The sequence below is a fragment of the Cetorhinus maximus genome, chromosome 12, assembly GCF_964194155.1.
Source record: "Cetorhinus maximus chromosome 12, sCetMax3.hap1.1, whole genome shotgun sequence".
Taxonomy (NCBI): domain Eukaryota; kingdom Metazoa; phylum Chordata; class Chondrichthyes; order Lamniformes; family Cetorhinidae; genus Cetorhinus; species Cetorhinus maximus.
The window spans coordinates 112,706,519-112,733,971 of NC_135890.1; the positions used below are offsets into that span (position 1 = coordinate 112,706,519).

General features: G+C 45.5%; 1 long non-coding RNA gene across 1 annotated transcript in view; it reads left to right on the plus strand.

The window, feature by feature from the left end:
• The first annotated feature begins 11,062 nt into the window (after positions 1-11,062).
• Positions 11,063-27,453, plus strand: part of LOC144687883 (uncharacterized) — a 379,008-nt gene continuing 362,617 nt past the window's right edge. The window contains exon 1 of the long non-coding RNA XR_013578237.1: positions 11,063-11,083. This is a non-coding gene — a long non-coding RNA (uncharacterized LOC144687883). The remainder of the gene's footprint in view (positions 11,084-27,453) is intronic.

The following is a 27,453-nucleotide window of genomic DNA, read 5'->3' on the forward strand; positions in this document are numbered from 1 at the left end:
CTCCTCCATCGTCCCTTGCAATCTGGGGAGTGCACCAGACATCCCTTCCTGATGTTCCCGTGATTGCAGCTCCAATAACTGATTGAGGACCAAGTCCAGGGTCTCACCATCTGTCTCAGACTCTGCAGGTTCCTTGCCTCCAGCAGTCCTCTGAGTGCCAGCGACCAAGGATGTCTCTGCCTCCACCTGCTGTGGAACAGATTGTGTGCTGCACAGACCAGATTGTGACCCCAAGGCTGCTCTAGAACTAGGTCCCACCGAGGTGTGTCACTGCGCTGGTGGAGGGTGTGGGTGAGCGCCGTGACAGGTCTTCAATGGAGCTCAGGGTTCTTGTCCAAGATGTTCTCGTCACTGGAGTCAGGGTCAAGATTGCCTGAAGGCGATGTGTCAGATGTGCCTAGGACAGGAACTGGAGATTATCAGTACTTGGCAGCCACTTTGAACACAGAACAGTGGATTCAGAGTACTGCTGAGAGAGGGATGATGTGGTGCAGGATCCTCACGTGGGTGTTCACCCCCGACCTCACCATCGCTGCAGGACCAGTCCACGTGACCTCAGGTGAGCTCCAACACGTGACTCTCGAATGAAGTGAGGAGCTTGATGTCGGTCACTCCACTCCCGGTCTGGGACCTCTCCTGTTGATTGTGCGTGATCTTCTCCTGCATAATGGCAGATGGGGAGAATGTGAGCAAGGTGCATGCCAGGCCAAATGAAAAGGATGCCAGGCATGCGCGTGTGCTGAGTGGAGCCATGACAGGATGAGGAGGCAGTCTCCAGGGGAGATAAGGCCAGATGGAAATGTGAGGGTGTGCGTGAGAGAGTGAGTGGTGATGTACTTTGAGCTGGCAGTGAGTGAGTTGCCAGTGAATGTGTGATGGGCTTGTGAGTGTGTGAGTTTAGAGTGATGAGATGGTTGCCTTGTCCTGGCGGCTTGGGTGAGATCATTCATCCATTTTCAACACTGGAAATAGGCCAACCTCTTATGCGCAGCATTGGCACTGACCACCTCTGGCACCGCCTCCCAAGCCGAAGTGGTGAGATTGATGGGCCTCCTGCGACCAGAGCGGGGGTAGAGGACATCGAGACGGGCCTCCATGATGTCCAAAAGGCGTCCCAGGGATGCATCACTGAATTGCGGGGGAGGTCTGCACTCTTCTTGGCTTTCGGGGCCATGTTTTCACTGGAGCCGTACTGGGCTGCCAGCATTGAGAACTGTGCATGCAGCTGCATTTTAAATATGGTGCCCGGTGTGAGGAAGTGGCAAGGTAATGGCGGGGCGGGCAATTCGGAGGCCACCAGCCAGCGATCTGGCTTGTTTCCCATGACTATATAACTACATAAGTTATGAGGTGGGAAGGGGACGACACAGTGTGAAAACCCGCCATTGCGGCCGACAGGTAAAATGTCTTTCTTCATGCCTCTACCGCGCTTAGTGTAAATCTGGGACGATTCCGTCCATCGTCAATTCCTTTGCTCCTTGAGTACTTATCAAAGATTTCCCTTAAACGCTAAACTATTCACCTCAACTACTTCATGGGGCAGTAAGTTCCACATTATAACCAATCTCTGGTAAAGACATTTCTCCTGAATTCCCAATTGAATTTGGACTAACCAGGCTGGTAGACATGCTGCCCATAAAACCAAAGAGAAAATTAATGCCCGCACTCTCACGTTAGACTGTCAAGAAATACAAACCCACATGGCAATCAGGGATTTTAAAAGACTAGATTGCTCAGAAGTTAATTTCTTTCTCTTCTCTGTTCCCCTACTCCATCAAGATCATAGAAAGAGACCATTCAGCCCATCACACTGACTCTATGTTAGGCAATCCAAAACTAAACCCATTAGCTGCTAAGCCTGAAAACTGTAATTAACTTTCCTTTTCCAGATCCATGGAGAGGGAACATGACACATGTACAAAAGAACATGGCATGATAGGGTCACTTATTGTTGGCAATTCGGTTCCTGTGCTCATACTATCCCTCTCCTACATTATTAATTGATCAATGGTTGTGTTGCTCAGTTCAATCACATTTGGTTCAGCATCTATCGCTTCATGCATGTCTTATAGAAATGCTTTGGCTGTTGCCTGCTGTTTAGAATTCTGGCTGGATTGTTAATGAGAATATTGAACAAACAAACACACCAAAATATCTGAGATACTGTGATTCCTGCGGGTCAATGTTTGGAACAAAAGTATTGTGTTTCATTGACAATGTGACATCTTTCAATCCTGTTTCCATTGTTTTGATGTACTGCAGAGCAAGAAAAATTATTATTAGTTCAACCATGCAGAGAGGACTTTGTTGTGTGCTTAAGAGGTTTGCAGGTTAATAAATCTGTTGGCTGTAAAAGAAAATATACTTTTGTGTTGATCATAAATCGAATCAACTTCTCCCACACACATTCTCTTCATGGGTAACATGCTCCCCCTCTGAATCAAAAATTGTCAGCCACACCTTAGCCCAGAATTTACATAGAATTCACAACACTCCATTTGACCAAAGATCCCAATGGTTGTGCTCCAGACAAATCACCTCTCGCTGTGTTTACTTCAGCTAACCTTAAATAGTTCTATTCCTTTCTCCACCATGTGTTTATCTAGTTTCTCCTGAAGTGCATCAATGCCACTCTCCTCGATCACTCCATGCGGCAGTGAGTTCCACATTCTCACCACCAGGATTTTACTGCCCCTCCCGCCCGACAGGAAATTGCAAACCCGCCGAACTGAATGGAGATTCAAAGGCCTTGCCGTATCCACCAGGAGGAGAGAGGCCGCAGCCGGGCTGTAAAATCCTGGCCATAACCTGCTTTGGCATTTCGCTGCTGCACTCAAAGGTGGTGTGGGTGGGGTGGTGTTTGCTGGATGTGCTGTACTTTTTCCCGTTCCGGTGAATATTCAAAACTCCATCGTGCTATTTGAAGAAAATTCAGATACATTAGATAACATTCCTCGTTGCCAAATAGCAATTCGACAAATTGGTGGCTGCACAACTTCCTCACCAAAAGATCCAGCATTACTTTCCTCTGTTAACTTCCTTTTTTCCTTCTGGGCAGTTCTGCTAGGGCTGTATCGAGACAATAATTCAATGCACGCCAGTATATTGTGATGTAGTAGACACAATTAAACCCCAATCACTTTGTAATTCATGCATGGAGTGGCAGATGCTGAACCAAAAGTGATAGAACTGAGCATTACCAGACCACAACTATTGATCCATTAATTATTTAGGAAAGGGATAGAATGAGCACAGGAAGTGAATTTTTTGGGCCTGCTCAATCTGCTAATGCATAGAACACAGATTCCTTGTTCTCTCAAGGTAATGAATCAACAAAGGCAGAACAAATTATCAGCCCTCAGATCTTTAATATTCATCTTTTTGTCCACAACAGCATGCTTATGTCCTGTGGAACATTCCATTTCAGGCAACCTACACTGACCATCTCCAAATCAGTTCTGTATCGGGTTTTTATCCTGTGGTTTTTTGACAACCCAGTCACATCTGTCTTCAAAAGTTCTTCACTGGCTTTGAGGCACTTTGGAACAGCCTGAGGTTGTGAAGAGAATGTATGTTCTTTGTTCTTCCTATCCATATGTAGGCATTTTCCAGCAAGAGTTAATGGACATCAGTCAGCAGTGAAAACCTATTTACCTTTGTCTGCTCCCTACGGAAGCCAATTGTATCACCTCAACTGCTGCTCTGGCTAAGAACAGCTACCATCTGCACCAACTGGGAGACCTTTTATTCTTTATTCTTTCATGGGGTGTGGGCGTCGCTGGCAAGGCCAGCATTTGTTGCTCATCGCTAACTGCCCTTGAACTGACCTTGCTAGGTCATTTCAACCACATTGCTGTGGCTCTGGAGTCACATGTAGGCCAGACCAGGTAAGGGTGGCCGATGTTGAGAAGATGTTTCCACTAGTGGGGGAATTTCGAACTAGGGGGCATAGTTACAGAATAAGGGGATACTCACTTAAAACAGAGATACAAAGGAATTTCTTCTCTCAGAGGGCAGTGAATGTCTGGAATTCTCTACCCCACGGAGTTGTGGAGGCTAGATCACTGTAATTATTTAATGGAAAGGTAGATAGATTTTTGAAATATCGGGGAGATGAGGGCTATGAGGAGCTGGCACAGAAGAGGAGTTGAGGCCTGGGGCAGATCAGCCATGATCTTATTGAATGGCGGGGCAGGCTTGAGGAGCCAAATGCTCCTTCGCTAAAGGACATTAGTGAGCCGGTGGTTTTTTACAGGAACCGATGATATATTTCAAGGTCACCATTACTGAGACTTCTCCTCTGTCTGGCTTTGGGCTACACTTAGCAATACCTTTACCCAACTGGATTTTATTTTTCTTCTTCAGAGAAGCATTGTGTTTTTATAATGATATAAAGGCACCAATCACTCAAAAGGGATTGGGTAAACACGTTGTGGGTTCATTTATTAAGATTAGGCACACGAGAACAGGTATACATAGGTATAAAGCTTGACGAGACCAGCAAGTAGAGCTGTGTGTGTGTGCTCTGCTCAAAGGCAAAAATGAAACTAAAACTGAAGCACATGACACATTTCCCTTTTAGTAATGGCCTTCTGATATCTATTAAAAGCATATTACAACAAGAAGTATACCCGTAATTGGATTCTAGGTGACCAGGTTGATGGAGAATTTCACTGGAGTAAGCAGCAGTTTAAATGATTTTTCTGGTAATTTGCAGCAAAGTTAAGCCAGCGAAATTGGGAGAATCCTTGTGGGAATTACAAATGGATTCTGGGTAGCATATCTCCTCGCAATTGAAAACATTGACCCCGATACAAAATAACTGACCGCTATGTTTGCCAGTCTGTTTGCCAGTGAGTTGATGAAATAGTACTGTGATCATTATTTGGAAATGTAACATTTGTCCATGAAACAAGCATGTTTATGTCCTGTCTTGCTGAGCAGAGACTGTGAATCTTCTATTGGAAGGGGTAGTGGACTGCTAAGGGCCATGGCCAGTAGACTGGGAATTGTGCAGCTACCAACTTTGCCTGCTGTAAGATAAAGATCAAGGATTGAACAATATAAGAAGGATCATCTCCAAAAACTTGCATTCAAATAAAATATTAAATATCTTGCCCTGAAGGTTGTGAAGGGTCCACGTAATCCACTCCCCACCAGCGGGCCAACATTCTAAATGCTTCATAAATACCTTATAATGCCATTTCTGTTTAATGAAATGGCCAACTAGCCTTAATCGAGTTAAGCATACAATCAAACTTGCAATCTCATTAACTGGGACAGTTATAACAATCACAATACCATAAGTGATGCGCCAGCGAAGTGTAAGCGAAGCAGAGAGACTCACTAAATCAGCAGAGATTGCACGGGATTCAAAATTTGAAGGCTTTCATAATAATAGTCCTTCTTCAATCAATCCTTTAAATCTGCCATGCCATTTCGTGAAATTTCCTAATGGTACCTTCTAGTGTTTGGGGTCAGTAATTAGAAACAGTGTGAGACAGGTCATCCAGACCCTTCCCCCTCCTCTCCACTATCTCCAGGCTCCCCAGCAGCCTTTGTTTGGTTGGTTGTTGACTTCTACAATCTCTAATGTATAATCAATATTCAAGCCAAAGATTGAAACCCTCCCATTGAGCCCAGCGATTTATTTTTGGAGCTGCCTTTCCAATCAAATAGTGCAAAATCTGTAAGCTTCTTACACTCCTGTAGGTCAGCACAGGGACTACATACAATCTTACAGCCCTCAAGACAATTTTTCAACCCAATTGGTTTGTGTCGGTGTTTATGCTCCACACAGCTTCATCTTCATCCAATTCTAACAGCTTAACCTTCAAATCTTCCAGGACCAAGCAACTTTCCTCCCACACAACACGGATGTATGTCACCAGGGATTCCTCCTCCCTTTACATCAATCACCAACACTGCCTAAGGTAATTGGTGCAGGTGGAGGATTTTCTGGGATTCCACTGGGTTCCCAATCTGTGCGAGCACACATCCCTAACTATCCAGCTTTTGCCCCATTTCACTGAGTAGCATGGATATTAAATCTTGGACAGCTTTTTGATTGTCAAGGGAGTCAGGGTTTATAGGGGACGGGCAAGAAAGTGGAGTTAAGGCCACAACCTGATCAGCCATGATCACATTGAATGGTGGAGCAGACTCAATGGGTCGAATGGCCTACCCCTGCTCATATTTCTTATGATTATGATCTTATGATCTTACCTTTAGATCAAATTAAGACATAATTGGGGTAGTTTACACAGTATAATTAGCTGCTACTTATCATCACTTACCAGAAAAAATGGGGACGGAAAGGTAACACAAATGGCTATGGATATCTGTCTCCTGAAATGATTTCATGTCTGGGTTTGGCAACTTAAACCATTCGTAAATTCAAAACTACCCAATAAAGTAACCATGGATTACCTTCTCAGTTAGGATGTGGCATGGTTAGCAAGTACTCTTACCTCTGACTCAAAAGGTTGTGGGTTCAAGCCCCTCGCTGGGATTTGAGCACATAAATCAAGGGTGATGCTACAGTAGTGAGGGGTCGGGGGGTGTTGGTGTTATTGTTTGACAGTGATATCAGGCCAAAGCTCTGTCTGCCTTCAAATGGATATGAAAGATCCTATGGCCCTACTTTGAAAAGGGCAGGGGTGTCCTAATCAATATTTATCCCTCAATCAACATCACTAAAACAGACCATCTGGTCATTAGCACATTGCTGTTTGTAGGAGCTTGCTGTGTTTTCTAAATTACAACAATGATTATAATTTAAATGTATTTCTTTGCTCACAAGGTGCTTTGGGATGTCCTATGGTCATGAAAGGCAGGTAAATACAAGTTCTTTGCATGTATATTACAAAAGCAAAATATTGCAGATGCTGAAAATCTGAAATAAAAGTAGATAATACAGGAAACACTCAGCAGGTTCTGATGTAAGGCCATCAACCTGAAACACTACCTCTATTTCTCACTCGATGCCAACTGACACACTGCGTGTTTCCAGACTTCTGTGTTTATTTGTGTATATTTTTTTGTGTTGTACAAGTGGAACTTGGTTTGCATTTTGATGAAGAGTTTCCACTTGAAGTGTTAACCTGAACTTTCTCTTCACAGATGATAACAAGATCTGTGCTGTTTCCCCTGCACTGTTGCAAGTAATGTCAGAGCAGCAATTTAATCTATCACAACAGCCGAGAGTTAACAAAGCACAAAGTACAATTTTAATCCACTATGAGATCCTGGCGTCTCATCGAACCAAATATAGAATTTGTTTTGTCACCTTGTTCCTGCTGTTGGATGCTGGAGTTGCTAAGAGGCGAATTGCACTGAATTCAATATTGTTCTTTGGAGAACAACTTGCTCTCCAATATAATACATTGAACTGTGCCTGTCTGAGCCATTAAAGTGAACCAAAATAATCTGAGGTTTGGATGGTTTAATTGGGTAAATAAGAATATAAATTGGGACTGAGAAAAGACCATTCATGTTCAGCAGATTGGCCTGTCGCTTTAGAACTTCATTAAGGACCCACGCAAGCTATTTGTTTTATTTGCCTCCTGTCCTCCCACTAAGCTTGTACACTTCCACCATCTGAATCTGGGCTCCCATCTGTTTCCTTTTTTACTGCTACAATAGAGTCTATGTTAAGTAGGAACATAGCCCATAAATTAATGAGTGTGTGAGTGTGAACAAGTTGTGTTTAACTCGTGGTTTTATTACCTAATATTCTTGCAGCTTGATTTTCTTCCACTTATCATTTTTTATTTTTAAAAAAACTTAAACCTTTCCCCTCCTAAAAATATTAGGGTCTTTAAAATGGAGAAGAGAGTCTCAGAGCCCTCAGGGAGGGAGGGAGGAAGGAAGGAAGTCACATGGGATGAAGGATATAGTCTTGTGGGGCAGATCACAGAATAGAATATCTAAAAGTTACAACGCAGGGACAGACCACTTTGCTCAACCAGTCTGTGTCAACGTTTACCCTTCTCACATTAAAATACTTCAAATCATATTTGTTCGCCTTGTTCTCATAACCCTTGTACCCCTACCCCAACCTTGATCCCTGGAAATGAATTCCACAGCCTCACGACTCTCTGTACAAGGGCATTGCTATTGGTCTCTGCTCTGAATCTCATCTATTTTATTTTTATATCTATGGCCCCCTCATTCTTGACCCCATAACTGCAGGAAAGCTTATGCTTCTATCTTGTCCCCTCCTTGCATAATTATAAACACATGTATAATTAACACCGTATGTGTCTGCATTGTTCGAATGGATAGGGCCTCAAATTTCCAAGACTTTTGTCCTAAAGCCTCATTAACAGGAAAGAAGAGAGTGAATAGGTTGGATCAGAGAATTTGATGGGCAGCATTTGACCAATGTGCTACATCTTGAACCTCACTGCTCCAGCAGGTTTAGGTACCATGGTTGCTCTCGTTCTGCTTTTTAATCCCAAAAGGACCAAAATATAACACTGAGCCACATAAAGAGATATTAGGGCAAATGAACAAAAGTTTGGTCAAACAGGTAGATTTTAAGGAGTGCCTTAAAGGAGGAAAGTGAGTTACAGAGGTATAGAGGTGGAGAGGTTTAGGGAGGGAATTCCACAGTTTAAGGCCTAGGCAACTAAAGACATGGCCACCAATGGTGGAGTGGTGAAAATCAGAGATGTTCAAGAGGCCAGAATTAGAGATTTTGGAGGGTTGAGGGGCTGGAGGGGAGTAGAGCTAGGGAGGGATCCGAAAACAAGGATGAGAATTTTAAATTAGGGATGATGCTTAACTGGGAGCTAATGTAGGTCAGTTAACACTGGGGTGATGGATGAACGGGATTTGGTGCGAACTAGGATGGCAGAGTTTTGGACAACAGCAAGTGTACGGGAAGGGGTGGAATGTGGGATGCTGGCCAGGAGTTCATTGGAATAGTCAAGTCGAAAGGGGTGGACAAGGGTTTCAGCAGCAGGTGAGTTAAGGCAGGGTGATGTTCAGGAAGTGAAAATAGACAGTCTTAGGTAAGGGGTGGATGGAGGCTCATCTTGGACTCAAAGGTGACACCCAGGTTACAAGCAGCTTGGTTCAGCTCAGACATTTGACAGGAAGAGGGATGGAGTTGGTGGCCAGGGAGCAGACTTTATGGTGGGGACTGAAGACAATTTAGAATGCTTAATATTTAATTGGAGGAAATTTCTGCCCATCCAGTGCTGGGTGTCGGACAAGCAGTCTGACAACGTAGAGACAGTGGAGGAGTTGAGATAAGAGGTGAGGTAGATCTGAGCACCATCAGCATACATATAAAAACGAACACTGTCTTTTCAGATAATATTGCCAAGGGGCAGCATGGAGATGAGAAATGGGAGGCGGGGGGGCTGTGGTAACTGAAGGTATAGCCTCCCCTGCTATCTATCAGAGGTCACGTGATGTTCATGGAGGCTCCGACCAATGACCCCTAAGAGTAATGCAGGGGTGGGGGATTCCTGATGAGAGTCCTGATCGAGCACGTAGCACCTGAAAAAGCTCTCTATAATAAAGTTTATCTATTTCTTGCTGAAACCTGTCCGGTCTGTCAGGGGCAAGAAACGATACAGCTGAAAAGATGTTAATAAGGCAAGACAATGCCTTTCTAATTTTAGGAATAAAAGTAGATTTGTGGGTGCAGAACAAAAGTATGATCAGATTCAAAATGTCTGACACCAAGAGTAACTCGTTCCAAGCAAGTCAAACCTTCCAGCAACCGTTACACAAATCCGCACCCTTCTCCCAACATTTTGCTTCAAATCCTTCCTGGAAAAGCCTTGCTGCTGTATGATATTTCCATTTTCTATCCTGTAGGGACCAGAGCAGCAACTGTTTAAATGTTTCATTACTGAAGATGCCAATCTCTACCAGATGGTACTGTTCCAATCGCACTGCAGAGTAGATTCAGGCCATATGTCAGCACAGTAGTGTGCTATAACGAAATGCATAATAGCCTCCTTCTCACCCCAGTGTTAGGTCTGGGTTGGAACAAAATGTCCCTTGGACATTATTTACCTTTTTATTTTTCATTAGAGTAATGCGAAATCCTTCTCTCATGTAATTAATCAAATTTGCATAATGTGAAGTACTTACCTTACTGATTTTATTATTGCTAGTTTTCTAGCCCTTATGCTCTGTAATATAATGCTAATACAAAGAGACTAGAGGGTTTAATTTCCTGTGTTAGTCAATTTGTGCAAGATTCCCTTGTATGCTATCTTATCATAGTCATTACTCTGTTTATTTTATGAACTCCCAGAAGATTGGTGCTCCACCCAGATAGATCTTTGGGGAGTGTGTTTCTTGTTGATGCAACTCACACTGAAGATTGCTGTGTTTACAGGCTGGGGGTACAAAAGGGTCAGCCAACAATCGGTCTGCAACAGACAAGCTACGCTCAAGTCTCATTCACCCTGTGCTCACTGACTCCTGGTCCGCAATGCCTCAGTTTTGATATTTTCATCTTTGCTTCAAATTCCTCCAAAGTCTCACCCCTCCCTATCTTTGTAATCTCCTCCAGCCCGCCAAACCTCCAAGATCTCTGCACTCCTCCAATTCTGGCCTCTTTCACATCGCCAATTTTAATCACTCCACCATTGGCATTGGTGCCTTCAGCTGCCAAGGCCCTAAACTCTGGAACTCTCTCCATAAACCACTTTACCTCACTACTTCTGTTCCTCCTCTAAAACTCTATCTCTTTCATCAAGCTTTTGGTCAGCCTAATAATTCCTCATTTGGCTCAATGTCAAATTTTGTTTGATAACCGTCTTTAGATGCAAGTTGGGGTGTTTTCCTATGTTAGAGGCACAAGTTGTTGTTGCACATGGCCAGTTGTGAATGCGCCCCAAAATGGTTCCTCTATATGGTGGCACAAGAGAAGATCCATCTCACCTTTTTTTTTTCAATTTATTCTCTCACCAAATGTGGATGTCACTGGCAAGGCCAGCATTTGTTGCCCAGCCCTAATTGCCCTTGAACCAAATGGCTTGCTAGGCCATTTCGTATGGCAGTTAAGAGTCAACCACATTATTATGGGTGCGGAGTCACATGTAGGCCAGGCCAGGTAAGGACAGCAGATTTCCTTCCGGACATAGGTTAACCAGATGGATTTTTAATGACAATCAATGATTGTTTTGTGGTCATCATTACTGAGACTAACTTTCAATTCTATATCTTATTAATTAATTGAATTTAAATTCCACCAGCAGCTGGGATAGGATTTGAACCCCTGTCCCCAAAGCATTTGTCTGGGCCTCTGGATTATAGCTCAGTGACATTACTACTATGCCTAAGTCCTATATGCAATATTTTACATATACTCTCCTTGTCTTGCATCCTCCATCTGTCAACATGAAGCCTCGTTGTGCAACTGCTACTCTTAATTCATTCTTTACTGGGATCTCAAATGTAGAGTTCCTTCGTGTTCTTATCAACCCTTCCATTCAAATCTACAGACTTTTAAGATGCAAACTGTATCATGACTGATCACTAATTAATTTTTTTTTTACCTTGTGCTCTTTCAGACCGTTATCTGCTATGGCGATGTCCTGCCCTCTGTGTCTTGCTAATCCTTTCTGGGTCAGACGGAAGTGTGTTCAAGCCCCACTCCAGGCACATAATCTAAGATGACACTCCTCTATGCATTGCCGGAGGTGTTGTCCTTTGGATGAAACACCAAGGTCATGTCTGCCTGCTCCGTAAGATGTTAAATGCTCTGTGGCATTCTTCAATGCAAAGCAGCAAGTTCTGCCTTGTGACCTACTTTCATGAATCCCACCAAAACAAAAATAGATTTACTGGTTGCTCTCATCTCATCACTGTTTACGCCACGAAGCAGCTGTTCCCTTTAGTGACATCAATGCATTTAAATGGTGTCCTGTAGGGGAAATTCCCCGAATATATCAACTGACTCCGGGGGACCCTTAACATAATTTCTAAGAGGCAGTTAAATACCCAAAGAGGAACAGTTTTGTTTTAAATTATGTGCTAGGAAGTCAATAAATACAGACAAAAAATAGAATGCATTACTTTTCGATACTCGTTTCATGGTGAACAGTACGCTGGCCTCTGTCGGAAAATATTTTGATGACCCCGTAGACCCATCTCTGTGTGCCCCGTTATGAAAGCCTGTAGACAAAAGCTGTCTGATTTGACAAACCTATGGCCTACAAAACAATAGTCACGGCACTTGAAAAAGTCATTCAATGTGTGAAATGTTTTCAAATGCAGTGGCAGTGCGCTAAACCACTGTATAAATGCAAGTCTTTCTTTCACTGGGCCAATTTTCAGAAGAATAAAATATTTGCCTCTTGAAGTCTGCGGAGCACAAAGAGATATGTGCTTTCTCTACTTGTTCTCCTCCTAAAGGACATATATTTGCTGAGTGGGACATATCTTTGCTGGGTGGGATCCCCCACGGTGGGACCGGTGAGCCATTGAAATCTCCATTCACATCGGCGGGACCGGAAGATCCCGCCTGCGTGAGGGGCTGGAAAATTCCGGCCCGAGTGTCTGATTTTCCTGCCCCCCTTTCTCCAACTAATAACCCCTAAGAGCATTCAATGAATTGAATCATTTTGATAAACTGCCAAGATGCGATGATTCACAGAATAGTGTCCCTTTGCAGAAGTGTAATTTTCTCAATGCTAATCTTACAGTTGAATCCATCAATGCACAATTCTTAAGTCAACCATCTTGCAGTCTCTGATAGAAAGTGTGTTGTAGATGTTTATTTCCCAAATGTCAATGATCAAGTCAATGATACCAAGTGCCATTGTTCCTTGTTAATGCTCAGATGTACTCATGGGTTTGGATCACTCTTCCAGTCTAATGTGTCATTACTGGCACCCAGTTCATTTCTGCTACGTTGTTCCGTGGTGATAATATGAGTTGTGCTCCGGGTGGTCAGTTCCCCCAAACCTTTTGGTAATGTTGCTCCTGAGATGTGCTTCTTTTTTGGAAAATCTGGCCTTAACCATATCACCCAGAGATGCAGGTGCTGTGTTAACTGATACGTTTGCTGTCAAGTGAAGTTATTTCATAAGGAGGGAAACCCAAGACTGGACTTGTTCCCTGCAAATTTAAATAGGATATTGTTCTATAATGCAACAGAAACCCCAGAAAAACTATCATTCCCCGATCCCTGGCTTGGTTCTTGAGCCTGTCTTAATGGCTCCCAGTTTGGATTTGACCTGAGTTACTTTGAATTCTTCCAGGTTTTTCACTGAAGCCCTTTTCCATGATAATCTTTTTTCTGTTGTTTGGACCTTCAAGTGAGCATTGACCTTCTCAAACTTGGATGTCCCATCTGACATATGTGACTTTACAGGTGCCAATAATGCACGAACCGTATTCTGCTTTTCATTCACTGTTCTCAGTGGATGCATCCAAATCACACTATATGCATAAAACAGAACTCGTTCCCCTTATTTTCAGTGCTGTAATAAGTGGAAAAAATATAATAGCAGTGGATAAAATTACAAAATGATGGGGCAGGGTATGGAAGTCGAATGTTCCCAATAGTTGAAGAGTCAAGAATGAGTGGCCGTAGGTACAAGATTAAATGTAAAGTGTTTAGAACAGAGGGGAAGGTTGATGAGGCTGTGGAATTTACTTTGAGGGTCAGCAGTTAAGCAGGAGCCGTCAATATTCAAGATTCATTTTGTTGGTGGATAATGGAAAAGGAGTTGAAGGGTTATTGGAACCGGGCAGGTATGTGTGAACTATTTGCTTGTTTAGAGGGTAAATGCTAACATGGGCTGGCTGGGCCAAATGGCCTGCTTCGGTCATGTGACTTCTGTGTATGTATTTCCCTTTAAAGGAACACAATAAGATGGAGAGAAACTGCAAAGTTGGGGCAGCTGAAGGATTGGGCTCAGCTTTGGAAACAAAGGATGCTTTGAGTTCCTCATCTAAAATTAGAGGTGAGGATACAGAGTGTGAGGAGGGAGACTGGAAGGAGGAGTTAATGATGGGATATAATCCCACATAAGAGGATGATTTGGTCACCAGGAGGTTTTTCGGTTTAGCCTTTGGTCTGTGAACTTAAGCCCTGCAATTGAGGCTGCCCTCTCTGTTACCTCTAAACTTAACTATTCCAGTGCACTCCTGGCTCATCTCTCACATTTCACCATCCATTAACTTAAGGTCGTCCAATACTCTACTGCCTGTGTCTTAACTCTGACCAAATCCCATCCACCTATCACCCCTATGCTTTCTGACTTACGTTGATGCCCAGTCAAGCAACATCTTGAGTTTAAAATTCTTATCTTTGTTTTCAAATCCCTCCAAGGCCTAGTCCTTCCCTATCTCTGCAATCTCGTTCAGCCCCGTAATCCTCTGAGATATCCGAGTTCTCTAATTATTGCCTCTTGTGTATGCCTGGTTTTAATCATTCCAGCATTGTTGGCTGCGTCTTTAGTTGCCTGGGCCCTAAGCTCTGGAATTCCTTCCCTATACCTCTCCATCTCTGCACCTCACTTTCCTCCTTTAAGACATTCCTCAAAACCTACCCCTTTGACCAAGATTTTGGCCATCTGACTAAATATCTTCTTCTGTGAATCAGTGTCATATTTTGTTTTATAATGCTCCTGTGAAGCACCTTGGGACCTTTTATTAAATAAAAAAAGAAACATGTTGAAGCTTTTCATCTTGCACTCGTCAGGACATTTTGCAAGAATACAAATATAAGGGGAAAACAACAATTTATACTGTACGTGAAGAGAGTGTTAACCAGTTGGCAAGTGGACTCTGATGGTAGAGGCTTGCCATGGAGGATGTACCGATGATGATGACTGACAGTTAACTGCCAAGCATCATTTAAAAAACAACCAGGCAGCTTGACCCTGATTGGTCAAGGCATTGCCCTGAGGAATGAGTCAGTGAATGGCTGTCATTTGTTTTGTTTAGCTGAAAGAAGTGCAATGTGTGTACATATTCTTTCTGTCTGCAAAGAACAGGGCTCTGTATATTAATATATGTAGCTTCCGATACACACAAATGTGCCACACTGCAAGCCTGATTGGCAACCCTAAATTGGTTGTCAGCGTAATTCTTAGCACACAGGATTATTTAGCAAATGTTTTCAGTCACGGGATCACATTTAATGTTGGGTATGAGTTTTGCAAGCATGGGTTGGTTGGGTATGGTCTGTACCCTGCCCGTTGTGAATAATGGCTGGGACATGCTGTTTGATACGTCTGCCAGTCTTTGGGACGTACGGCCTAGATACCTGGCATCACACTGGCACTGAAATTCATATACCACATTAGTCATTTGTGTGACAGTCAGGAAGTCTTTTTGGCTTGATGGCAGCATCCTGTAAGTGGCGAATACCACTCGTGTTGCTACTGCGCAAGTTGCCGAGTTCATAAGTTCAGTGAATACTGTTTCAAGCAATGGTGGCACAAAACTCAAAACACAGTGTTCAATATTAAATGTGATTCTGTGATTGGACAACATTTGCTAGATAATCCTCAGTGTGCTAAGAATTACACTGACAACCAATTTAAGATTGCCAGTTGGGCTCACAGTGTGGCACATTTGCTTGTACTGGAAGCTACATATATTAATACACAGGGCCCTGTTCTTTGTAGACAGAAAGAACATGTACATACATTGTGCCTGTTTCAACTAAACAAAATAAGTGACAGCCATTCACTGATTCATTCCTTAGGGCAATGCCTTGACCAATCTGGGTCAAGCTGCCTGGTTTAAATTTCAAATAATGCTTGGCAGTTGGTCATGATCACTGGTGCATTCTCCATGGCAACGCTTCTACCAATCAGGGTCCAGTTGCCAACCAATCAGCACTCTCTTCACATACAGTATAAATTGTTGTTTTCCCCTTATATTGGTATTCTTCTGAAGTGTCCTGACGAGTGCAAGACAAAAAGCTTCGACAAGCCTCTTTTTTCAGCAATACTCAAGTTCTGTACTAACAAATGACTATTTATTAAATAAAGGTGCTATATAAATATAAGTTATGTTGTTGTTGTAGAAACAAGTTGGGATAGCATTTAGACTCTCATGAGAACAAGAGCATCAAAATGGAGGCAAGGTAGTTGTTGGTCAGACCATCTGAGGTGCTGATGTAAGTGTCGGAATTTGAAAATGGGACAAGTGGTGGAATTAGAGTGTAACTGGGCAGAGAAAGAGATAATGGAGTGATTACATGCTGCCAAAATGATGCGCTTAATGAGGGGATGGATAATGAATGAAGTTGTCATTTCTGGTGATTATGATCTTGAAGGTGTTGAGTTGGTAACGTCCAATGGCCCTCGGTCCAATGGCCCTCAATCCAATGGCCCTCAGACCAATGGCCCTCAGTCCAATGGCCCTCGATCCAATGGCCCTCGATCCAATGGCCCTCGATCCAATGGCCCTCAGTCCAGTGGCCCTCGATCCAATGGCCCTCAATCCAATGGCCCTCAATCCAATGGCCCTCAGTCCAATGGCCCTCGATCCAATGGCCCTCAATCCATTGGCAGAGCTCTTTGCTGACTGACATTACTGCAACCCGGAACAACACAGTTGGCTGTATAATTCCAGTTTGCTGCAGTATAACTGCTGACTCCATGCAGTCCTGAACCACCCCTGTCGAACCTATCTGGGAGTTCCGATAAGGCAGGAAAAGTAAGCTTGCCAAGGTCATTGTTTTTTTATTATTATGTTGCTTTAAATAAATTTCCCTTTACTTACGATAATCATAACCTTCTGACTTCATGTTGGTGATAATCTTGGTAATTCAATACCTGCAAACAGTATTCATTCCTTATTTGTAGCTCTCTATTGTGTTAGAAATGTTGATCTCACATTAGTGCACGAACTTCCATTGGCAGCACTGACGCTCTAAAAGCTTTAATGTCTTGTGGATTGACACATCTCATTTGTCTGCCTTTCCCCCATTTGCTCTTGTTGAAATGTAGTGGGAATGTTATCAAACTGCAGGTTAAAGACACGGGAGGGGGTGGGGGGGGGGGGTGGGGGGGGGTGAATTCCATGACTATTTTTTGCACAGGGGTTTAAGGGTGGAGCAGGGTAGTCCCGTGGCAAGCAGCACACCAACATTATCCTACCCCCCCATTTCAATGACTTCTGCATGCCGTACGGACTGCTGCCTAGTTGCGTGCTCAACAGGGGGCCCAGCAGCGTGCATGGCTAGCCAGTGTTAAAACTAACCTGCAAATCTTTAAGGCAGCCTGCCCCTTCTTAAAGGGGAGCTGCAGTCTTTAGACTGAAATTGCTGCTGACCATCTGTGGAGGAAATGACTACAAGGAAAGGCACGGAAAATGGAGCAACAGACAAGAGATGGGGCTCCTGGGTTTTAGCGCTGGAGGCATTAGTACAAATGGCCGAAAGGAGGAGAGAAGCAATGTTTCTAGTGGGAACCCCAGGAAGCCCTTAAGGCAAACCCTCAGATGCAAATGGGAGCAGGTGACCGGGGAGGTTCATTTCGAGAGTCTGGCCTCGGGGACCTGGCAGCTGCAATGCAAGAAGCTCAATGACCTTACACGGGTGGTCAAGGTCACTGAATGTATCTTCAAATGCCACATCTTAGGCAATGCACCACCAATCCCTTACACTGTACAATGCATGGCAGCCTCCATCCACAGCTCCCCTCCCTCACCCCCATCCATCAACAATCTTTCGAAAACAGGACTCAGGCCTAACATTCCATAGATAAAAGCAAAATACTGTGGATGCTGGAAATCTGAAACAAAAACAAAAAGCTGCTTGAAAAACTCAGCAGGCCTGACAGCATCTGTGGAGAGAAAGGCAGAGTTAACGTTTCGAGTCCGTATGATTCTCCATCAGAACGTTCTGAAGAAGAGTCATGCAGACTCGAAATGGTAACTCTGCCTTTCTCTCCACAGATGCTGTCGGACCTGCTGAGTTTTTCCAGCAATTTTTGTTTTTGATGTAGATATTCCACCTTGCCCTCACACACCTTCCAATGCTGCCAGCCTCACACCCACCTCCCACACACCTCCAGCTATTCAGCCACAGCAGGCTCATCAGCCAAATGCACTGTAACACCATCACTGGCGTTCTGCTCTCTCTCTTTCTCAGGACAAGGTGGCCCATAACAAGAGGGAGCAGAGCAGAACCAGAGGGGGATGAGGCACATCAGCGTCACCTGAGCCCTCTGGAAAAGACGGTGTTCCGCATCTCGGGGATGGCTTTTATAGAACCTGTTGTATCCAGCATTGCTGAGAACGTTGAGGGTGGCAGTACGTTTCTGCCAATTCTCAAATCCCACCTTGCCCTCATCCTGCTACCTAGCATGAAGTGAAAGATCTGGATAAGGGCTTCCCAAACTGTGGGTCACGATCCCCAGTGGGGTTGCCAACTCTGAGGCAGCAATGGCTGCCATGGAGCTCGAGCTGGTTTCTGACAGCCACAAGGCCCTTTCCCTTTTTTGGTGGGTGGGCGCGGCCTAAAGGACTGCTCTCTCAGGCCCAATTTCTGCAAAGAAAGAAGCCTGGGAAAGGTCGGTCTTCAGTTTCCTTTGGGAGAATCAACTAGCACCAAAATCAACTCCGGTGCTGCCCATGGCTCAACAGCTGGAGCCTCCCCACCCTACTCAACAATCTGCATACCCCCCCAAATTTTCACTCTGGGTGGAGGGGTCACACATTGTCTGAGGCATTAAAATGGGCTCATACTGGGAAAAGATTTAGCAAGCACTGTTCCAAATGGTGTGACTGTGGACTTTGTGCTTTTCACCCCTAACTCCCTTTCCCCCACCCCGACAACCCTGCGTTTATGCTGCCAGATACCCAAAGACTGCTGCCTGCCCAACCATCCTCACGATGAGAGGCAAGAGCAGCATCACTGATGAAGAAGCATCACCACTTGATCTGACAATCACAGCCTCCAGCTCAGATATTGGGACTATGTGGAACTCAGAGCTGGCGCCAGCATGTGGTTAGTCACTGGGTTTGAGGAGGCTGCAGCCAGGTCAGGGGGAAAGGATAGCTTATGTGCCAGTCCACTAGAGGGTGAGGTCGCAAGTAAGTGTTACTGCAGGGGACTCAGATGAGGACCTCGAAGGAGCAGGAGAACACTAATGAACATTCCCACCGAAATGCTTGGCTCATTGACAGGCCTGCCAGACAGACCCTTGTCAAGGCGTTTGGAGAAGTCCATCTCAAAAGAGGTACAGGGCTTCGCTCAGCACTTGGGGTCCATCCTTTCCAGGGTGGGAGTGGTGACCAACTCCATGACTGCATCAGTGGACCCAGCTGTGATGCAGCATCTGGTGACCGATAGCTCAATTTCCACTGTGGCACAGATGGAAGCCACCCAATGCCTCAGCGCTGAAGTGGAAGCTCATACAGAGGTCATCAGATCCATGCGTGCTGCCATGCAGGCTCAGACTGCTGCCATCATGGATGCCAATCTCAATGCTTAAGGGAGCTTGCAGCCTCTCGCAGCAGTCTGCCCTCCAGCAGATTACTAGCATTGCTGAGCTACCACTCCCCACCTAACCCACCCCCGCCCCCCAACCCAGCAACACACTGCGGCACTTGCTCCATGGAACCTCTCTCAGGATGACTGCACTTGTGTTCCCACCACTGTCACTCTGCCAGCGCCCCTTCTGGTGCCTGTTATCCAGCCGGCCCAGACTGTTGCTGCCCGCGCCGAGATGGTGCACTCTGGAGCCAGGCCAGCAAGGGCCGGAGCTGCTCGGGGGAGTCTGAAGGCCATCTGCAGTCCCCCTGAGTGAACAGCCTTTCACCAGGCGGAGGGTGGCAGAGGGTAGTGTTGAGCCAGGTGTAAAGCAGGCACCCTTGCCCCCAAACCAACAAACTCTGGTCTATCATGGTGGTCCGAGTTCGGCTTGTACGGCTAACTACCTCAGCATGAAGGTGCCATGGCTGCTGCCAGGATAATGGGCATTGTTGCACATCACCTTCTGTTCCTGGTTGCACACCAACTGCATGTTGATGGAGTCATAGACCTTGCTGTTTACATCTCCCCAGTTATAAATGGCACCCACAGAGCCACATGCACCACTGGGAATCCTGTGACCCTGGCAAAGCCCCGTGCACACTCCTTCTCCTTCTCTCTGGTAAGGGGGCTGAGATAAGGATGGGTCCTCTCCTTCAGGGGAAGTCCAAGGCCTCCCTGATGCAGCGATCAACCGCAAACTGGGAAATGTTGGCTATGTCGCCTGCTCCCACCTGGTAGGATCTACACATAGAAACTGAGGGCAGATAGTGACCTTGACAGCCACCCACAGGCAGCACCATCTTCACCCTGCTGTACAGCTCCAGGCCCTGGAGGTGGCACAATCTGTGACCACTTCTTCCTGAGTTCCAGGTGCCTCGCCATTGCTCCTGGCTGAGGTGGAGGTGGGGTAGGTACTTCCTGAAGGCTCTTGGAGGAAAGGGCCTTCTGTTGAGAACCCTCCTCCTCCTCCCTCTGTAGACAGCTTCCCCTCTCTGTTGCCTCGGTGCTCCATGTCCCTGTCATATTACAGTTTAAGAGGCACAGGATCTATAGCCACCACAACTCTAGTAGGCTTTCTGGTGACGGGGCAGAAAATGCCTCCGACCTCCCTGTCAGGATGCAGCAACATTTCCTTCAAATCCAAGAAGGCAGCAAAATCCCTCCAAGGGCACGTTGCAGTCCTTCCACAGACTTTGCAGCAACAAAAGTAAATCGAAAGCACTTTATCTGCCCTTTAACTAAATCCAGTCAGGGTGGAGGTCACTCCTGCAGCTGACCAGAGCCGAAATTTGCGACCACAATATCCTAAGAGCCTGCACACTCTTTCTGTCCAACTTTCTATTGTCATCATTTATCGTCACGTTTAACATTCCAACTGAACACGTAAACCTCGGAATGAAAATCCTGTTCACCACCAGCCATGGTGTAATTGCGTGCTGTGATGATAGGTGGTGCTGTGGAGCACTTTTCCAAAGTCTTGTCACTCAAATTGTTGCCATATTTGTCACAAAGTACGTGGTACAAATAGAGTCACAGGGTGGAATTTTCCATTTATGAGACTAAGTGCGTTGGCCGGCAGTTTCGGAGGTGCCCACCCCACTGGCCGGAATGGTGGGAACTCACGCCCGATTCTGCGCTTAGAAGCTCATTAGCTATGCACAGGCGAGTATCGTATCGAATCACTTGGCGGGTCGGGAGCTGATTCGCCTGCCCGCGATCAACTGGCGGGGTCAAAGGTCCAGGTGCCACACATAAACACCAGTCCAACACATACATCTCACTCTCTCCAGCCCACCCGTCGTCAGGACACATGCAGGGATGTCTTCTGACCACAAGAAGAAGGCCGAAAGCCTCAAGGAGACGGCAGCACCCCGGTTCACCCACTAGGCCCTCCAGGCCTTGAACAGAGGAGTGCGGGCGCACAGGCATGTCCTGTATCCCAGGGATAGTTCCAGGAGGAACAGCACCCTCACGCCTCTGGCCTGGGAGGCTGTTGCGGAGCAGGTCAGTGCATCTGGCAAGTGTGCCCGAAACGTCATCCGGTGCAGGAAGAGGATGAATGATCTCATCTGCTCCGCCAAGGTAAGTCATCTCTCAACTCTCTCCAATATCAGGCTCCCATAATGGCATCATGCACTCAAACGGCCACTCTCTTCAGGAATCTCACACAACCATTAGCAGGGGACACACATTAACACTCACTCTCTCACCACCAGCCCATCTATCATATTGCTCACACTCCATCCTCTGACCCTTCTGGGGAGGGCTTATGACACACAGGGCACATGCACCTTACCCAGTGTTTGCTCCATCCCTTCTCACCACATGCCTTCCTTTCTTCTTTATACAGGTGAAGCAGGTCTTCACAAAGAATGTGGAATATGTGATGTACCAGAGCTCGGGACAAGCATAGACATGCTTGGCATTGCCTCTCACTCATTTGTAAATAGGAGACTCTTCTACGATAAACTCTAGATCTCGCTATTCACCTCTGTTGTCTGGATCTCTCCTGCTGACCCTCATTTCATGCTCTGGCTCCACTTGACCATGTCCCTCAGGTGTGGCCTCCTGCTGGAGCTGCACCCAGCATCGCCTCTCCCTCCTTCACCTCCTCCATTGCATTAGGACCCTGACAAAGGCAGCATTGAACCCTGGATCCATATCTGCTTTTGTCTTCTCTCTGAAAGGAAACATTGAAGACATTAATGATTCAAGGGGCAAGAAAGTGATGCTCAGAAGATGACACATTTGGAAATTGTAAGGGTTCATAGTTTTTTCTGCTCTACTTGCGTGGTGGCTGATGCCACCTTGTCCCTGAGACACTAGCACACACATCGAGATGACCAAGGTGGCATTGCAGATACGTAACATCTTGAGTCCTGCGTGGGATGCTAAAGCTTCAGCCTGATGAATGACCCGACCTAGCTCTGTGCGCCAGTCTCTGATGTGGCATATTAATGACCGATCAGTTATTCATGGTCAATGAATGGATGCCCTTTGGCCCGTTAGGAATGTTAATTCAGGTGAACATGTGACAGGCCTTCATTGATGGAATGCCATATATGATACAGCTGTGCCTCCTTCACTATTGCCTGCATTCCCAAATTCTACATTCCAAGTGTTACTCTTGAGATGCAGCGATTGTGATGTGAAGCTACTGAGTTCTGAGTAGCCCTTTAACAGTGCTAATGAAGTGATTGGCTTTCAGTGGTTTTCATCACAAGGAGGTCTTCCTCCTTTCTTTCTAAGCAGACTCCTGTACACTCCTGTGGCAACAAAAGGTTAGAGGGCAACCCCAGAAAGGCCCCCCTCATGTTCGCCCTTCCCCCTCACTGCCATTCCACAGTTTTCCTTCCCTATTGCCCCCCTCGTGCTCACCCTTCCCCCTCACAGCCCTTCCACGGCCTTCCTTCCCTATTGCCCACCTTGTCTTCATCATCCCCACCCTCGCCTCACACCCCACCCCCGGTTGAAGTGCTAGATTCTGAAAGTGGAGTTCTGCCTGACTACCACTGCACAGTGATGTCCTCGTGGACAACAGTCTCAGCCACCGGGAGTAGCAGACCCCTGCAGTCCCCAACCCCAGCCACAGTCTTGGTCACTGTCTGAAAGCGGAGGCCTGCATGAGCACAGTGGTGACCTTTGGGACAATGTAGGCCAAGAGCAGGAGCAGGTCAACCCTACAGCCCCAGCAGTGTGGCATCCATTTCAACATTTCAACCGGCGCAGTGCTATGTCGGGTAGGCTATGTATGCTGCACTCACCTCGAAGGGAAGCTGTTTTAATGAGCATTCATGAGTTGTTAATGAATAAAAATGGCACTCACGCCACTAGTCGGCAGGATAACCGATCATTAACCCACCATCGGGAGAATTGCGAACAGTTTTTATGCCGGCGAATGTCAGACTTTTTGCCTGCCGCTGGATTCTCCGCTCCCACCCACCGTGAAACCCGCCAGGGGCAGGATGGGAAAATTCCGCCCATAGAGTCATTGTGGCACAGAAGGAGGCCATTCAGCCCATTGAGCCCATGCCGCATTTACTGATCTTCACGGCTCAAGCCTGTGCTTGAATTGCCTTTAGTGTCTGTACAGCTGCTTTAATCAGTAATATAGCCACCAATTACTTTAACTATCACTTGTGAAAAAAGGACCCTGCATTGCCCATTAAAACTGTCAACTAGTGGTAATTTCAACAGCTCAGCTTGGTTGATGAACATCTGGCTAAGTGACAGCGCCAGGATGAAGGGAATTGGAAGTATCAGGGGAGTGGGAATGCTACACCAGTGCAGTCGATTTTGTAAGGACAAGGTGTGGGCTGCACTTCTGCACTTGTGACAGATGCACATCATTTCCAGATGTTTACCCTGCAGGACGTGCCTCTTTACCTTTTGTGGATTTAGATGCAGTTAGCAGGAAGCTGCATTGGAGAAGTTAGAGTCTGCGCTGTGGATGAGGCGAATGGCACTTTTTGTGTTTCAAGCTGTGATCTGATCGGAGTATTTTTATTGTCCTTGTATTCTAAACCTACAAAAATGTTCTGTTTCCAAACCTCCCTGCCTTTGATAGAAATATCAACCCCGCAAAATATTCACTATCTAATAATTATCAATACAGCAAAAGTGTATTCCCAACAATATTTAATCAAAATAATTAACAGTGTGCTTATCTCCCTCAGCTCCCCACACCCCAACTCCCCCCACCCCAACTCCCCCCACCCCCTTGCCCTTCCCCTGAGACACTGCTTCTGTTTTGGGTATAAATAGATGGTTTCATAAAATGAATATGGGGAGCAGAGAAGAGCAGAATTCTCTCCTGGGAGGCAGAGTGTTTCACAGTCAATGGGTGGCTGCTGAAGTGTAATTCCAGTTGCTAATGTGGGCCAAGGTGACAGCATAAATGCACATAGTAAGGCCCCACAACAGCAAATTTAAGGAATGATCTGTTAATTTAACACGGTGGTGGTTGAGGGAGAAATGCTGTCTACCACATGACAAGAAAGAACCTTGCTGCACTTTCAATCGTGCCGTGGGATGTTTTATGTCTACCTGAACAGGCAGAAGAGGCCTTGGCTTCATGTCCTGTTTGGAAGGCAGAGCGTGCCCTCTGCCCTGTCATCAGGTGCCAGCCTAGATTGTGTGTCCACGTCCTGGAGCAAGGCGTCATTTCCTGTCTGAGCGGCTGATCCACTGAGGCAAGCTGACAACGATGGAGGGCCGCCTGAGGAAATGGCTTTACACTTCTTCACCATCACTCAGATTGGCCGTGAGTTCTCCGCTCTCTTTAATGGTAGGGGAGAGGGCCCATCCCATTGCGTCTTTGCTAAGTTAAATTGTAACCAGCATTCAGACTGAATGGCAAACAGAAGCTTGGTTTCACCTGGCCAGAAAGCAGCACAACGTGGGCAGTCTAGCTCAGTAATGTTAGGTTTGCATCAGTCCAACAACAGGCTCCGACTGCTACTGGCACTATAGCAGCGTCATGTGATGGGGGCTGAGAGAAATCATTCTAACAAACTGTTTCTGGGACATTAACAGAAGCTGTTCTGTGCAGTGAATCGTGAAGGAAATTAGACTCTGCTCCTGTGTCTGAATAAATTATACAAATCAGCAATCACTTAATTAAAAAAAACGCATTTCATGATTTGTCCTCCTAGACTACAGCAATAAACACGTTTTGGCTTCTTCTTAAAAAAAACACTCCAAATTAGTCCTACACTTCTGAATATCTATATTATTCATTTCCCAGTTTCAGGCAAATTACAATTTAATATTAACGAAAATTAAAGTTCACAAGCATCCAATTATTTCCCCCACTGGCTGCAGGAATTGGCAAATTTGTGTCATTTAAGTAAGCCTCGACGCTTGCCCCATTCATAGTGGTTTGTTAAATCCAAACATCGAAATTTTTCCAAGGGTTCTAGCATATTCTGTAGACATTCGCTGTTGATTGCTGTATATTGTGCAGAAGAGATTGACCAGAATGGGACCAGGGATGAGGAATGTACTTCAGTGATGTGGAGAGACCAGAGTAGCTGGGATTGCTCTCTTTAAAGCAGAGAGTTAATGGAAGTCTTCAAAATGATGAGAAATTTTGTAAGAGTAGGATAGGAAGAAATGGCTTCCACTATTGGCAGCCAGGTCAGCAACCGGAGGATGCAGGTTTAATAGAGTTTGCAAAAATGTCAGACACATTAAGAGAATTTTTTTACTCATCACGTTGTTGTGATCAGGAGTGGATTGCCTGAAAGGGTGGTAGAAGTAACTTTGAATTAGATATAGGCTTCAAGAAGTTAATGGGGAAAGAATAAGGGAGTGGGACTAATCACGTGGCTTTCTCAGAGAGATGGCATAGGCATGATGGGGGCTGAATAGCCTCCTTCTGTGCTGTATGACTCTATGATAATCTAACAATAGCACTCATACCCAAATGCCAAAAAAGTAACACGAGGAGTTTCATTTGGATTCACCTCGGTGCCCATCAGAAGATCAGTTGATAAATCTAATGCTTTTTAAAGCAAGATATTTTGACAGTTGATTTTGATAGAGTGGATAAGAATAAATGGCTTCCACCAGCAGGAAGGTAAGTAACCGGAGGACACATTTAATAGAATTCGCAAAAATGTCAGAGAGATGAAGAGAATGTTTTTACTCATTGAGTTGTTATGATCTGGAATGCATTGTGTCGTGGCACCTTACAAATTCTCTGTGATTATTTTTTATTACCATCTATTCTTGGGATGTGACCAATGCTGATATTGTTGCGCTAATTGCCATTCCTCGTTGCCTGAACCGAGCCACTTGCTCCATAGTGTGGGACAGCGGTCAGGTTTAGGACAACTTGGGTAGGGATGGCAGATTTGCTCCCTAAAGGCCAATCCTGCCGCTTCGAGGCATTTAATCCCCCAATGCCATCTGATAAATTACCAGCCTCCATTGAATTATTGAACTCTGTTTGTGTTGCCGGGTGGCCGAGTTGAGCTATTAATGATAGAGTTGATCTGCGGACACTCCTTGGGTGGAAACATAAGTTTATTTACAATATATTCAGCAGCAACTCCACATGTGTTTTCAACTCCAACTCTGGGCGGGGTTTTCCACACCTGCCCGCCACCGGGATCATCCGGTCTTGCCGCAAGTCAATGGACTTCTGGCTGGGGCGCCGCCTCGCCTACAGCGGGTCCCACCTGTGACAGGACTGGAAAATCCCGGCCTCTATCGCTACACTTACTGTTGAGGTAGCCCGTGCTACTCTCCTATTGGTTACTCCAGATCATGTGATCTCACCTAAGAAATATGATTCTTAAAGGCGCATGACACACTAAATAACAACATTATTACTACATTCCTACCCCTTTAACTCGGCTACACATATATTTACAAATACATATTTTTCAAGACAACATAATATTTACACTGGGTAAGGAATTTACAAGTTCAGTGTTTCAGATGGTTTCCTGGTACGTGTGGAATGTCGCAGCTCCACAAGTTCAGACTCCTTGTCAGGAACCCCCATTTCCGGAGTTGCCTGAACATTGGGTGTTTTGATGGGCACTTGCAGCTCTGTATCCTCAACTCTTACAGGAACATCAGACATATCAGCTCAGGGCTGAGTTCTCTCAATAGGAAACGCAGACCCGGTCATGATCATTGATGGAACCATATCTTGATGATTTGTCTCTCTCACCCACATATTTATGGATGATCTGGCCTTCCACCTCCATGTGGTATGATAGAGGTCCAGTCAGTGCACTGAATTCACCTGATAACCACTTTGGTCCTTCCCCAAAATTTTTCACGTACACCGGCTCTCCCACGGTAAATTTCCTCTCGCGACTATGCCAGTCGTGTCTAGTTTCCAGGCTTCCCTGGCTCCTTTCCACCTTCCCCTCTAAATTCAGCATTATTAAGCTTAATCTCGTCCTGAGATAGCGTTTCAATAATAACTCTGCAGGTGTGATACCTGTTGTCATATAAGG